Below are 14,073 nucleotides of genomic sequence, written 5' to 3'. Positions count from 1 at the left end.
CTGAACTCAACTCTTTTGGGAACTCTAGGAATCTCAAAAAATGTGCCTCAAGATTATCCACTGAGACCTAGAAGATGGAATCATTTACCTACCTGCTTCTGTTCCACCTTGATTGAGGGGTTCCCTAGGTCAGTTTTTCTCAAAGTGTAGTCTGGGGACCAGCAGAATCAGTATCACTTGGGAATCTGTTGGAAATGTAGGTTCTTGGGCCCCACTCCAGACCCGCTGCATCAGAAACTGTGGGGCAGTCTCAGTTCTGTTTTTCACATACTCTTCATGTGACTCTGATGCATCTACTGGCTCTCCCCCTTTAATATTCATCAGCATCACCTGGAAAGTTTGGGCAACCACACATTGCTGACCCTACCCTGGGGTCCCTGATTCAGTGGGTCTGGGATAGGGCTGGAAAATTTGTGTTTCTAGTAAGTACTAAAGTAATGCTGGGCTATTAGTCCAGGGACCACACTTTGAGAACCATTTCCCTAGAGGTGTTAACTCTCCTGAATCTTCAAGTTTCACCTGGTGGCTCCTGGCAGGTATCTAACATAGCTAAGGGCAGAAGGAATGCTTCCACTGGGCGGAAGGAATGCTGTCGGGTGCTACCTGCCCACAGCTGTGGAAATGACCTCAGCAAAGTGTTGAGACATGAAACTATGAGGGCACAAAAGACGTTCGGCTTTTGTTGCTGTTGTCATTTGTTTGTTTAAGTAAAAGTCATTTGTGCTATATTAAGGCAGAAAATGGTATCTGCCATAGCTATCCACTCTGGGGAAATTTACAGGAGTGACTAGTATACAGAGATCCTGCTCCTTCTTGGCATGTTTCTGTTGTGTTCTAAATGGTCTTTCTGGTGCCATGTAACATCTGTACATCTACATCCGTAGCTAGAGAGATGGGTTGTATAATCTGTTATATAATGGCAGGGGCTGCCATGATATTCACTGGGCCATTTGCCATTCCTTGCCCACACTATTGACACTAAGAAAATCCCTAAGGTGAGTGAGTCTAGAGCAAGGCAATGCCATAAGGCCTTGCTACAAATGAAACCTAACCCAACATTAATGGTCTTAAAGTTCTGAGAGTTAATTCTACTATCCCTTTTATCTGCTGCAAGTGATTCCCAAACATCATCGTGCAAAAACTATCATGTGGAGAACGTGTCAAAGAAGAAAATTCTCAGCTTACCCTCCTTCCCCGAAATTTTCATTCAGTAGGTTTATGTTGGTGCCCAAGGATCTGCATATTTAAGCAGGGTTCCTGGGAATTATTCGTGTGGGTCCTCTAACAATCACCTTTTGATAAATGTTATCTTTGAACTCCTGGCACTTGCCTTAGGAATAGTGTAAGACCTCTTAATGGAATGGAAGACTCTGAATTTAGAACTAATTTGGGATGTAACAATATAGTTTCTGGTGTTTGCATCAGGATCTAGGAGAGACCCTGATTTACTTTACATAAAGGAACTCAGAAAAACCAAAACAAAGTGAACTTGTATTACTTAATTTATAAAAAGTTTTTATAAATCAGTAAGGAAAAGATAAACACCTTATTAGAAAAATAGGCAAAGGATATGAGCAAGTAATTTATAGGAGCAAAATAATTCATAAAGTAAGAAATTTAAAGAGCCAATAAAAATATGAAACTTATTTAACTTCTCTAGAAACAAAGAATGTGACAGCATTGAAATGTCATAGTCTATCTTTCAAATTTACCAAGGTGTTTGTTTACTCAGTGCAGAGGGTGGGAAAAAAGACATTCTTATGAATATGAATTAATTCAGTATTTCTTGAGAGCCATTTGGCATCATGTATCAAAAATCATGCAAAGGTACACATCATTCAACCCAGCAATTCTATTTGTGGGAGTGTGTTATAGGGAAATATCAGAGATGCATACACAGATTTACTTGCATAGGTAAAGTTGCAGGGTTATACATAAAAGTGAAAAATTGGAAATGCTCTAAAGGTCCAGCAATGTGAAGAAATGGTTAAATAGATAATGGCATATTCATAGGTAATTTACTTTGGGAAAAGTTCATAATCTATTGAGTGAAAAAACAAAACAGGTTACAATACAGTTGTGTAGTATTATCCTAATTATAAAAATGTACCAAATATTGATAGTGTTTGTCTCTGGGTGGTAGAGATTATGGGTGATTTAAATTTCATTTGGCTTTTATGTATATTGTATTTTTTTAAATTTTCTAATCATTAAAAAAAGATTTATAATGGGAAATTATATATTTTCAATCATATGCTATTTTCCATAACTTATTTCTATTTGAATAGTTTTTCTTTTCTCTGTGAATGCTCTCTCTTGCTGCCTTCAACCAGCTTTAATGCCATCTCCGAAGATGATACTCTTTTTTTTTTTAAGTTTATTAATTCTTTTTTTTTTTAAGTTTATTAATTCTTGAGAGAGAGAGAGACAGAGCATGAGCAGGGGAGGGGCACAGAGAGAGAGAGAGGAGGAGACACAGAATCCGAAGCAGGCTCCAGGCTCCAAGCTGTCAGCACAGAGCCTGACGCGGGGCTCGAACTCACAAACCGTGAGATCATGACGGGAGCTGAAGTCGGACGCTCAACCGACTGAGCCACCCAGGTGCCCCTGAAGATGATACTCTTAAGTCATATCTGCAATATGGACCTCTCCTATACCTCCAAACTTGTACATCTATCTGCTTGATTTTCCACATGAACATTTAGTAAGCATCTCACAACTAGCATTCCTGCCTGAGAGAGTACTTCCTCCTTCCCAAGTCCTCGTCTTCTTCATGTCACTAGATGGGACTTCCATGCTTCCAGCTGCTCAGGCCTGGCATTTTGGAGGGGTCTGTGACACATCATCTATGTGTTTCACTTACCACATAGGATCAGCCAGAAAATTATATTGGCTTTAACTTGAAAATATATCTAGAGGGGCGCCTGGGTGGCTCAGATGGCTAAGCATCTGACTCTGGATTTCAGCTCAGGTCATGATCTCATGGTTTGTGAGATCAAGCCTGAGTTGGGCTCAGCGCTGACAGCATAGAGCCTGCTTAGGATTCTCTCTCCTTTTCTCTCTGCCCCTCCTACACTCACATGCACGCATATTCTCTTTCTCTTTCAAAAATAAATAAGTAAACATTTAAAATATATCTAGAACCTAATCATTTTCACCAACTCCGCTGTTACCATCTTGGAAAAAAATCCTGTCTTCTCTCAGCTAGATCACCTCCCTAACCACCTTTGTGGTCTCTCTGGTTCCACCTCTGCCTTCATTAGTCTGCTCTCAATGCAGCCACCGAAGTGATCTTGTTGAAATCTGAGACAGGTAGTGTCATTCCTCTGCTTGAATCCTTGCTCTGTTTTACTTGGAGTGAAGCCAAGGTCCTTAGGATGGACTACAAGGCCCTAGGTGAACTGGCCACTCCACACCACCCCGGTTGGACCCCACCTCCTGTTGCTGTTCCTTGTGTTCACTCGGATCCTCAAGCAAGCTGCTTTACTGGTTCTTGAACAGGCCGGGTACATTCCCCCAACAGGCTTTGTATTTGCTGCTCCCTCCGCCTGGAAAGCGCTTGCTCCAGACACATCTTTGGCGTACCAAGAAGCTTCACCTGGCTATTGTATTTAAAGCGGTAAGTCCTCTCCTTTGTACTTCCTGTTCCTTTTACTTGATTTAGCTTTCTTATATTTTAGTGATTGTCTTCTCTCTCCCTCCCCTGCTCCCCAAATATAAAGTTCATGAGGGCATGGATTTTTACTATCTAGTAGAGTGCCTGGCTAATTTCTTCTTACTTTACATCTACGTAATAATAATAATAATAGTAATAGTAACATAATACTAATACTAATAATAATAATTCACCCCTCTCCCGCCAAATACTCATCACTTCTTTTTGGGCAAAATATAATTTATACCAAAAATGTGCTAATTTTTATTATTCAAAAAAACCCACACAAATGACTTACTATATATTTATCATATTCAGCTGACAAAATTTTTAATGAGATATTGTGATTTCTGACATATCTATACCTAGATCTGAGAAATAGCCAGTCACTTGTTTTGATTTTTAGTAAGAACACAGACCTTGAGAGCGAGGAGTCGTGATCTTTTTGACCTTTTGGGACTCAAGCAGAGGGTGTCAGGCATAACTATAGTGAAACAGTTAATATTTAGAAAGATAAGATCTTATTGATTACAAATAATGAAAACACTGGTCATTTACTACATTTGGATGTATCTCTTTACTTGTATTTAGGAAACCCAAAGGTCGTTTAGGTCATTGATTTTGAAATCTGTTTATCTACAAAGCAGCAATGTCTGCGTCATATAATAAGATAAAAATGTGTATACCTTTACACTCCTTCCCATTGTGGTCCATTCAGATATTCTTGAAATGAACATTCTTGACTATAGATCTGTGACCGATCCCTAATGCTAAAGACCAGTTGGCTCTGAATATGTGACTGACAGAAACAATATAAAGCTATTGTCATGATGTGTTTCATCACTGGGAACTAGTTTGAACATTCTCTCCTATAATTGGTTTTTCTGGTATAATTTTTGTCTGTTGGGAACGCATGGAACAATTTAAATATTTTGAGTTCTCAATCCATAAAAACACTAGCTGCTACATTCACTAAACAAATGTGGTGGTTAATTTTATGTGTCATCTTGACTGGGCTATGAGATGCCTAGATATTTGCTCACACATTATTTTGGGTTTCTATGAGGGTGGTTTTGGGTGAGACTAATATTTATTTTTAAAATTTTTATTTATTTATTTATTTTTTTCATTTTAGAGAGAGAAAGTGCACAAGCAGAGTAGAGGGGCAGAGGGAGAGAGAGAGAGGTTCATGACCTGAGCCAAAATCAAGAGAGTTGGATGCTCAACTGACTGAGCCACACAGGCACCCAGAGACTACATTTAAATTGGTAGACTGAGGAAAGCAGATTGCTCTCCCTAATGTGGGTGGGCCTCATCCAATCAGCTGAAGACCTGAAGAGAACAAAAAAGCTGACCCTCCTCCAAGAGGGGGTTCTTCCTGTTTGATAGCCTTTGAACTAGGACACTGGCTTTTTTCTTGCCTTCAGACTTAAACTGAAACATTAGCTCTTCCTGGGACTTGAGCCTGCCAACTTTTGGACTAGAACTACACTATTGGCCTTCTTTGCTGACTCACCCTGTGGGTCTTGGAACTTGTCAGTCTCCATAGTAATCACGTGAACCAATTTCTCATAATAAATCTACATCTGTATCTGTATCGCTACCTCTAAGTACACACATGAATACACATTTCCTGTTACTTCTGTTTCTCTGGAAACCCTGATGAATATGATGAAAAATCAGAGTTTCTGTTATGGTTTAGAGTAGACAGAAAAAGAGTTCCTCTTAGATAAAATAGCAGTTATGATAACATTTCTTGGATGATTTTATCTTTAAACGTTAATATACATTCTCCTTGTGTATTTCAGCAGGCATTGTTAGTGCATCACTCATACTTCTTCAGCACCACTGGGAGCACCATGCTAGAGTGGCAGGGTATTAATCTCAGGTGTCACCCTTAAGCTGGGGCAATTGGAGTTGATGGGTAAATCCCCCAGTTTCCTCACTCCTCCTGTCATGGGACAACCCTGAGGCATGTTTTATGTTGTTCCCCAGAGATTCCCAGAAACACTGAGCCTGAGTTGCCTTCAGAGGTAACCTACTCATTAGAACTTGGTGAATTTGCTTCTCTCTTTTCCTTGTCTTATTTCCTGCCTCCCTCCCTGATCTTCTAGGGGTGGCCCTGAAAATAAACCATGTGCATTTATATTCTTGACTCAGACCTGCCTCTGAGGGAACCCAGCTTAAGGTGGGGATTGTTTCAACTTTGTAGGCAGATGACAGAGATCTTTAAGAAGAGTTACTCATAAACCACAGGCTGCATCCACCTTAATTTATTAAACAACAACAAATCTTCACTGAATGCCTATCATGTGTCTCCATGATATATAATTTTTTCTTACGTTGATCATTGATTTTGTTGTGGAGTTGTCCTCAGATGATGGACACAGAATAATTTGGTTTCATTTTTTTTAAGTTTATTAATTTATTTTGAGAGGGAAACCGGGCATGTGAGCAGGGGCGGGGCAGAGAGAGAGGGAGAGAGAGTGAAGACAGGAGCAAGCTCCTTGGGAACAAGCTCCTTGCTGTCAGTGCAGAGCCCAACGTGGAGCTCAGTCTCACGAACCCTGAGATCATGATCTGAGCTGAATCTGACAAGATCGGGCACTTTCAGGGTGGTATGGCCATAGACTGATCTGAGGTGAATCAAGAGTCAGATGCTTAAATGACTGAGCCACCCAGATGCCCCTAATTTTGTTTTATATGCATTGCCTTTTACTTCCTGTCTACCATATAATGACTCCTGTAACTAATGTAGGCATCTCATAGTGGAAAATGACTCTACCTATAACCCTCATCCAGGAACCATTAGGTACAAGTATTTAAAGGTAAAGAAAGCCATAAAAGTGTATGAACAATGGACTGGATCCAGTTTAATGGCTCTTGTTTTTGAATTGAATATCAGATGCCTTTTAATTAAAGAGATTGCTTTTTGAACATCTTCGTTTATTAATTTGAAATGTAATAGCAAGTTGTAACCACATATTTTAGTAGTTTTGCAAATTATATGAAATTTTAGGATACAAATGACTTCATTTTTTGTTCAAAAGAGGCCTTAAATGGGCGTGACAATGGTAACAGTAATGATAGTAGTCAAAATCTGTTGAGGGTTTATTCTCTGCCAGGTACTGAGTCAGCTGTTTACTGTATATTATTATTAATTCTTAGAGAAGTTTGCAGGAAAGGTTCTTTTTTTTTTTCCCTTTTACCTCCATTTTACAGATGATGAAACTTGAGTACAGAGACGCTGAGTGATTTTCCCGAAGACAGACAGCTGTTGTCACAGTAGAAATTAAACCAGGTCATTCTGATTTGAGAGCTGTGTTTATTTTACAAATGGCAAAGAGATCCTCAGACCCTGAACTGCCAATTCTCCATATGGCCCTTGTGTTTCTACTAGTATCAGTTCTGTTCTTCTTTAGTGGAGGACATTTATCTTTACATCTATACTGTGCTGTTGACATTTTCCACATAGCATTCTATAAAGAATCTACTGTAATTGTAAATTCTTACAACTCCTGATTTTTCCCTATGGCCCATACTCTCTAGAGAGTGAAAATCACTATGCTAATTACCTTGTGGATGAGTTTAATTGACAAATGGCTAGTTTTTAAAAATTGGTCTGGGCCATTTGCCAGGTGCACTTAAGTCTGTGTTAGTGCCTTACTGACTTGAGAATACGTGAATTCTGCTTCCTGCAGGTGACTGCTTATTCCAACTTCAGTAAGGAGATGCTCTTAGACAATTTTATCACATCAGTTATCTCTTCAGAATCCTTTGTGGGTTCTCATTGCCTTTTGAAGATAATCTAAACACCCTAACAGGGTGGTCAGAGACTGTTAGCTCTTCACCAAAAACCTGTTTCCTCTTAACACACACAGCTGAGCTACATTTCCCAGCTGCCTTTGGAATTAGAAGTGGCCATGTGACTGATGTTCTAGCCAATAGAAGGGAAGCAAAAGTGGTGTTATTTCATTTTGGCAAGGCTTTTAAAAAGGGTCTGAGGCCCCTCCACTGAATTTTTCTCCTTGCGATTGCTGCCTACGGAAGACAGTGAGACCCTAAGGTAGGAATTGCCAACCTTTTTTCTGGAAAGGGCCAGATAGTAAATGTTTTAGGCTTTGTGGGATGGTCTCTGTCAGTACAAACCTTTTATTTTTATTTTTTTATGACCCTTTAAAAATGTAACAGCCATTCTTAGCTCACTGAAGGAGAAAGCCAGCTTGTGCCTATTCATTTACTCCTGCCACATGATGAGCCACATGACGTAAGGAGCCTGGGTCCTTGAATAAAAATATGGAGGAGAGAACACCACCATATGTTTGAACTATTAGGCACATTGGGGCTTATAAGCACAGACTTTTTTTGATTACAACTAACCTTGGGTCCAAGCCTATATCTCCGTACATATTTCCTCATTTTTTTGATGCTTCCTGCACGTTGGCCCAACTGAAATACTGCCTATTTTTTCATTACTCTAATTTCTCAATTTCATACATTAATTTATGTAATTTCCTGCTGGGTCTTAATTTGCTCCACCCTATCCCTGTTCTTTGAAATCCTTCTTCTCCTTGAAGACCTGTCTCAAATGCCACCTCCTCTAAGAAGTATTACTTTAACTGAGAGAAATGTTACTGATTCTTTGGGTTTTCATATTTGATTTTAACTAACAGTTATTATAGCTTTCTCTGAAATTTTATAGTTGTTTGAGTACATGCTTTTGTCTACGCTACCAGTGTCAACTTTAAGAGGAAATCTCGGATAAACCCGCCATATAAAACTTGGTACATACTGGTGTACCTCACTCAGGGGGTAGGATGTACAATCAAATCAAGTCTTTGGGCAAAAATAGTGCAGAGTCGAAATATCCTTGATAAATTCCTTAACCAGGCAATCAAATGCACAGCTGAGTTTAGGGACCGTGTGCACACAAAATATTTTAATTAAAAGATTATACACCTGAAACTAATGTAATAAATGTGTGTCAACTATGCTTCAGTGATAATAAAGTTTAGATGATACCCATGGCAAAGAGAAACTCAATGGTGGAGGAAAATGGAACCAATTGTTCTCTCTGAGGCACATATGCTCACAGTGGAATAGCAGAAGGATAGCTGGCACTCTTTATGTAAGGGTTCCTGTTTCTTGCTGAATATGTACATTGGAACTTACCAAATTTAGATATCCACAGTGGCAGGGCTCCAATAAATTCGTGACATAATTAAATGGTTTAACCACATATTTTCTTCTTAAGATAATCATTTTGGGAAGGAGTTACTGTTTTGGCAACTTCACTTCAGGAGGGGGAAGAAAGAGGCTTCTGGGTTTGCCCTTGAACTTCTGAGTGAGAGCAGTGTGCTGCAAGATAAGTCTTGGATTATATCCAGGAGAGAAAGTCTCCTGGGCTCTGTGCCTGTCCCTTCTGGGGAAAACACTGATAAACAGAAAGGAAAAGAAGAGGCAAGTTCAAACCAAGAGTTTCTGTGCCTCTCTTAAGGGACAGTGTAAGTAACATTGAAACACAAAATATTTGTGTGCATGTTCCTTTTGAAACAAACTCTTTTAAGGTCAGTTAATGTTATTCATACAGACTGCTATAGCAGTTGCCTTAGGTGGTGTGAGAGCTGAAAGGGACCTATCTTGGGGATCATCAGATTCAAAACCCTTAATTTATTTCTTTGATGTGCACATTGTAGATAGGAAAGTTTGAGCTTCTCTAAATTGATGGAATCATTAGCCCCAGAGACTGGGCATATAAGGAAGAACTAGGGATACCTGAGAGTTGGCCGCTGCTCCCCAGACCAAACTTCTCAAGCAAGGTGCAATTAATTCCCCATTTCTAAGTTCCTAATACCCTAAATGAACACTGTCCAATAGAACTTTCTGAGGTGATGGAAATGTTCTGTACCTGTGCTTTTCATTACATAGCCAATAGCCACATTCATTATTGAGCATTGGAAATGTGGCTAGTGCAAATTGAGATGTCTACTGGATTTCAGGGACTTAGTATAAAAAATGCCAAATAGGGGTTGCCTGTGTGACTCCGTTGTTGTGGCTCACGTCATGATATCATGGTCATGAGATTGAGCCCCGTGTTGGGCTCTGTACTGGGGCATGGAGCCTACTTAAGATTCTCTCCCTCTCCCTGTGCCCCTTCCCTGCTTCTCCCCATCTCAAAAAAAGTCTCATTAATAATTATGTTTATATTGGTTATATGTTGAAATAATGTTTTGGATGCATGGGATTTAACATAGTATATTAAGACTAATTTTACTTGTTTCTTTTCATTTTTTTAATGTGGCTGCTAGTAAATTTAAAGTAACCTATGTGACTTGTGAATGTCTTTACTGGACAACATTGCTCTAAAAGATGCTTCTATTGATGTAGCAGTGTGAAAGTGTTGCACTTTGCCTTTTTCTATTCTAAATCTCTTAGAACCAAATGTCAACAGAACAAACCAGAAGCCTTTTGAATCTCAAAATAGAAATAATATTCTGGGAAATATGGGCTTATATTTGTTCTCACACAGGTGCTTCCAACAACTGTAATGCTATGTCATTGTCCTTTAATACTAAGCCATGACTGAGGTACAAGGAGGTTATGAAATTCTCATAGGGCCATTCAACATGTTGTGTCCACAGCTGGGGCTATATATTTCCTTTACTTTTCACCTTACATCTTTACTGCTTCTGAAATAAGAACGTGCTAAGTCTCCAGCTGACATCTGTGCTTACATTTAATTCAGGAAATATTAATGGAACTATTTTTTTTCTTTAAATTTCATTAAAGTACATTATTTAATATGTTAGGGAACCATTTAGATGTGCTGACAGAGGTGAGTACAGACAACTGAATATTGCTTTTCTCCAATATGAACATTTCTTAGGTATGGAATCTTTGAGGCCATTGATTTTTCTGCTCTTCAAATCTCAGGTATTTAGTCTAGGATATGTGCCTAATGAAGTAAAAAAAAAAATACAAACTAACATAATTCAGAAAAAGTTACTGAAAATCTACATAGATTTTAAAAAGTGGAAAGCATATATTTTGGGATCATTTGAGTTACACCAGCGATAAAATGAAAGATCTTTTTTTGGATCCAGTTACTCTGAAAATTTTCTCTACTTTCCACTTCCCATTGACAGTTTGGATGGAGAGTCATTCTAATCAACCAGGAATGGAATGCTTCTCCAGTTTTCTTTTCAGTGTTCTCCAAGGTATTTAGGTAGGTTCTTTTCTTTCGGAAGATCTCTTTTCCTTCCAACTTTGCCTCCAGAAGTGGTCTCCCAGGAATACAAGAGATTGTCTGAATGTTGCAACTAAAAATCTAAATTCTTGGATCATGTCTGTGGATATAGAAAGTGCCTTTGGGAAGAGCACAGTTGGCTGTTCCAGGGGGGAATAGCAGAACCAGAGCTTGTCTTGAGAGCTGGTTGTGTGCAGAGTGAGCTAAGTGCTTATTACTATTGGGTATTTGTACAGCACCTTTCCCATACCTTTCATGGACATGTTTTCTTTTGTCTTCATAATCTGAAAAAGGTAGTGGCATTAATAGTACTGAGCTAGAATAAACAGTACACGATGTCCTATGATGAGAGTTTGGCACATAGTAAACAATGATAAATGCTAGCTGTAGTTTTCTCCCCCTCTCCCCACTTGTTGGGAGCAGAAGGTATTTGACCCACTTCTTGTGACCTTGAACTGTGTCTCATCTGCCCCACCACTCCTCTTTTACCACAGAATGTAGTTATTATTCTTGAGCTGTATTTACATTGTTGTGTTACTGTGCTGTTGCAAGCTTCAGGAAACCCTGTTGGAATGACCATAGTGTAGCTCAGTACCAGTAAATTGTAGTGAAACTGGTAGCAAAATGTCAATATTTTCTTCCTGGAAAAGTAGGCCTATTTAGGGTTACCCATGCTCTATGAATGTGGTGTAAGTGTATATGACAAAGATTTTTCTGGCCAAAACTGTGACATATTAGCTGGTCCCACTGTGGGGCAAGCCAGTATTTCTAGATCTCAGAATTTGATAATATGAAACATTCAGTCTTTAGTTATATCCTTTAAACCGGATGTCCTCAAGCCTGATAATAAGTTGGAATCATCCAAAGACCTTTTAAAGATACAGATTTTTTTGTCAGCTACCTGAGGATTCTGAAATGGATTTAGTGTGGAGTCTGGGAACACACACACTATGATTCTGACAAACTAAGGGAATTTCATAAAAACATGACATGTGCCATTAAAAATATAAAGCTCTCTTACTATATTCATAGACATTAGAGCAATGCCTCTCCTTTCTGTATTATTTGAATGCATTACACATTATTATTTTGATTATTCATAAAATTCTTTTTTTTAAATGTTTATTTTTGAGAGAGACAGTGTGAGCGGGGGAGGGACAGAGAGAGAGGGAGACACAGACTGTGAAACAGACTCCAGGCTCTGAGCTGTCAGCACAGAGCCCAATGCAGGCCTCAAGCTCGTGATCTCACGACCTGAGCCGAAGTCGGACACTTAGGCAACTGAGCCACCCAGACGCCCTGAGTATTTATAGAATTCTTATTGCTCATTCAGAAAACTAGATTCTTTTTTAAAAAAATGTATAGATGTTGGTGAATTTTTTTTTCTATTTTTTAAGTGTGGGTGGAGGAGTTTTTGGGTTGGTTTTTGTTGTTGTTGTTTGTTTTTTAAGGGTTTCTTCCTATTTGTGTGAAGTTCCTCATGTTAATTGTCTTGATCTTGCCCTCCTAATGGCTTAGCTGGTCATGGGGTCTCTGAAGTCTTTCTTTGGGCTAATAGGAGTCTTACAGTAAGCATGACTATACGATATACATATTTCATGAAGAGAAACAGGCCACCAGTTAATTAGGTGTGTGTTTTTGTCTTCTGTGAAACCCAAAGACTGGATTTCTTGCATTTTTGAAGTGTTCTCATTCTCCTGTCTAGGGGGAAGGGAAGATAAATGAAGGCTAAAAATCACTTAACGTGGCTTCACTCTGAGGTGGCTTTTCCTGAAACGGCTGTTATTCTACAGCTGTATATCACATTGCAGCAGCATCACATTTTAAATTCATTTTACTGGAAGCATTTTTGGTTTTCTCCTATTTCTCAATCAAGAATGATTATTTGTCAAGCATAGAAGTGAAACTGCCCAGGTCTCAAGTCATTTTAGAAAGAGCAACATGAAATGACATTTTTCAAGGGTTAGACGTGCAGCTCAAAGGAGAAGGGCAACTTGACTTGGTCTGAGAAGATAGTGGGAGGAGAGCAAATAGAATATTTTCCTGGGGGAAAAATTCTGACTGTTTGTAATTAATGAACTCTCCCAATCAAACTATGGCTTTAAGGGAGATGATACAAAACAAAAAGCTATACTGTGGTTCTTTGGAAATTTGGTTCAGGAATGCGGAAATGTTTTCTACTTAGATGAAATGAGTACATTAAATAATCTACATTTGGTTGCAGAATTTTGCCATCTAAAAATGTTTTGAAGATTTTTCTGATCTAGAATGATTAAAACATTGAAACTCAGAAACATGCTTTGCTATACACATAGTTTGAAAACTTTTATAAAACATACACCCAATTTTTTCCACTAGTAAGTTAATACCAATATCTTGGATTTACTTGAAGAGCAATTCAGTATGAAAGTGTAACAACATTACCTTGACTTGGAAAGTTGACTTTCTAAGGTAGAAATGGAATCCCTGGGGTGTTAGTTTGCTCGCCGAGTCAGCTAGTAGGAAGCAATTGGTGACTACACATCTTAGCTTGATAATGCATTTAAGGAGGGATCAATAAGCCTGGCTTTGAGAAATACAACTCTTTTCCCCTGCCTCTTCACCAAATAAATAAGTAAAATAAAAATTGGCCTTTTGGCAACCTAAATGCTAATAATTCTTTTTGTTATTTTATTAATTTGTTTTGAAATGTAGGTTGCTGACATAAGATGACAGTATAATCCTCCTCTAGGATTTTTTTTCATATTCATAGGAAAAAGATGAGAGTTGCCTTTGAGTATGTTAGTAGAATTTTTAAAATGGAGATTTCACATGGATATGTCTTGCTAAGGTTAACTGCTTTTTCTCCTTCTGAAACTCTGGAGGCTCCTGTTCTTCTGTCAAGCTATGGGACTTCCCTTACCCACTATGATCTCACTGATTCTATCTGAGGTTAGAACAATGATGATAATGATAAAAAATGGTAGCAGCTAAATTTTTTTAAGTGCCAACTATGAGTCAACACTACACTAAATGACTTTCATAGAGTATCTTTATTTTTTTAATTAAAAAGAATTTTTTTTAATTTTATTTTTGACAGAGACAGTGTGAGTGGTGGGGGAGGGGGGCGGTGGGGCAGAGGGAGGGAGAGAGAGAGACAGAGAGAGAGAGACAGAGAGAGAGAGACAGAGAG

At 38.7% G+C, this 14,073-nt stretch overlaps 1 protein-coding gene across 1 annotated transcript in view; it reads left to right on the top strand.

Moving 5' to 3' along the window:
* The first annotated feature begins 3,521 nt into the window (after positions 1-3,521).
* ZNF385D (zinc finger protein 385D) overlaps positions 3,522-14,073 on the top strand; it is a 1,296,755-nt gene continuing 1,286,203 nt past the window's right edge. The window contains exon 1 of the mRNA XM_049629860.1: positions 3,522-3,619. The gene's annotated coding sequence lies outside the window, so the exon portion shown is untranslated. The remainder of the gene's footprint in view (positions 3,620-14,073) is intronic.

Source organism: Panthera uncia, chromosome C2 (genome assembly GCF_023721935.1).
Source record: "Panthera uncia isolate 11264 chromosome C2, Puncia_PCG_1.0, whole genome shotgun sequence".
In the NCBI taxonomy this organism is placed as follows: Eukaryota; Metazoa; Chordata; class Mammalia; order Carnivora; family Felidae; genus Panthera; species Panthera uncia.
Note: the sequence above shows the minus strand (reverse complement) of the source record. Positions and strands in the feature narration are given on the sequence as shown.